The 1786-nt window shown below is 41.6% G+C and overlaps 1 long non-coding RNA gene across 2 annotated transcripts in view; it reads left to right on the plus strand.

The window, feature by feature from the left end:
• The window catches only part of LOC116693772 (uncharacterized), a 5164-nt gene extending 3567 nt beyond the window's left edge, over positions 1-1597 (plus strand). For both annotated transcript variants that reach the window (XR_004332982.1, XR_004332983.1), the window contains one exon: positions 890-1597. This is a non-coding gene — a long non-coding RNA (uncharacterized LOC116693772). The remainder of the gene's footprint in view (positions 1-889) is intronic.
• The last annotated feature ends 189 nt before the right edge of the window (positions 1598-1786 follow it).

A 1786-nucleotide genomic window follows, 5' to 3' on the forward strand; every position in this document is an offset into this window, starting at 1 on the left:
TTGGGCTAATCCAAAAAAAGTGAAAACAAGGGGGGTGTTCTAAAGACTGTTACCTGTGAAACAGGGGTGCTCTGAAAAAAACCCCATTAGCAATAAGTGCTTTCCACCCATAGGCCGTAATGGTCTATGCTTCTACCTGATGAAATAACGCGGCAAAAAATCGACCAATCAGAATTTTGGTCGAGCCAGAACGTATCGACCGATAAATCGACTAGTCGACTGGGAGACTACAGTCCTAGCAAGCCAGTCCACTTTTCCATGTTGATAAGAGCATTAAAATGAAAAAGTAATGGGACAAAAAGAAATCAAGGAACATTTAGAATACATGAAAATATGAGACTTCATTTTGTGTTAACTATGACATCAATGCAATTAATTGCGTTAATGACTTAATGCGTAATTGACTGCACTCTCTGAAACTACACTAAACTCAGTACAGATTCCTAGAGTTTGTAGAGCTCAGCAGGTCTACTGTGATTTAAGATCAGATTGTGGTTTCGGGAAATGAGAAGCAAGGACGCCACCAGAAACCACACATATTGTCAAAATTGCCAACAGAGACAATGTTTGTTTCTTTGTCTGTCTCGGAGATTACTTATTCTCTTTGTAGATTATTCTTGCTTTGTACTGCCTATCATTGTGACCCAAATCATACCTCGGTGTTGCGTTACCCCAGAATGTACTTGGGGGCCTGACCACCAGCGTGCATGTTTTTAAATAATTGAATGCATACTATTAGTTCAAACAAATGGTGGAAAAACACATTAATCTTAAAATGCAGACAATTCAAACCTTTTTTCTTTAGACAAAAGTAGAAATTGAAATGACAAATCCTGTCAATATGTCACTGACAGAAGACATGTCTTTTCTCTTCTTTTCCTTTCATTAGGCAGATGGACCAGAATGGCTTGTCGGAAGTGATGTTCAACATCAGTTGTGTTGCAGCCGCATGTCACTCACAGCACGGGCGCTGGTGTCCACTGTGTACCTTGGATCACAGCTGTAATGTGGGTTTATTGCTGGTGAGCAACACAGAGGGAAGTCCAGTTTTGTGACATCAATCGCCAAATTTAGACTTTAGTGTCATCGCCACAAAAACCTGTTCCAGACACACGCTGTACATATGCACGAATACTATCGCATGTATTTCTAATAGTCGTTGTCATGGCATCTGGCTGTTCAGTAAGCCCTTTGAGTCAGAGATGTTGCATACATCACAGGATTGACTTGTACCGAGGCTGTTTGCAGAGGTGACTGGAATGGGTTGACAGTGCCTGTGGATTCCTCCTGAAGGATTTCAGTTTTTGTGATTGCTTTGCATCATCAGAGGCCACAGCTCATCTTAAATATCTGCATGTTCTCTCTGAGGTTCTGTCAGCCAGCAGTGAGTCTCAGGCTTGGTAATGTGTGCATTTGGTCAAAGGTTGGGACTAAGCAATATGACAAGAATTTGTATCATGATAGTCAAAACCCTAAGTCCATGTAAACAAGATTGTCTTTTGCAGAAATGTAACCCGGTGTCACCTTGTGTTGGCCAGTCATGGAACCTGCGATGAGACTTTGCGGTCTGTTTTAGGCAGTGTTCCGTACAGTAAACCTCACTGCCTCTATTGCTGCCACAAACGTTTTAAATACTGAGGGTAAAAAAAAAAAAACAGAAGCTTTTAATTCACCAGGAGTTTGTGCAACAAGCTCCAGCACAAAGCAGTCCCTCGTTCTTTTCTTTGTCCTTGAAATGAAGCTGAGTGTTTCCCACAGATTTAAAAAGCAATTTGGGGGGGGGGGG

The sequence above is a fragment of the Etheostoma spectabile genome, chromosome 1, assembly GCF_008692095.1.
Source record: "Etheostoma spectabile isolate EspeVRDwgs_2016 chromosome 1, UIUC_Espe_1.0, whole genome shotgun sequence".
NCBI lineage: Eukaryota > Metazoa > Chordata > Actinopteri > Perciformes > Percidae > Etheostoma > Etheostoma spectabile.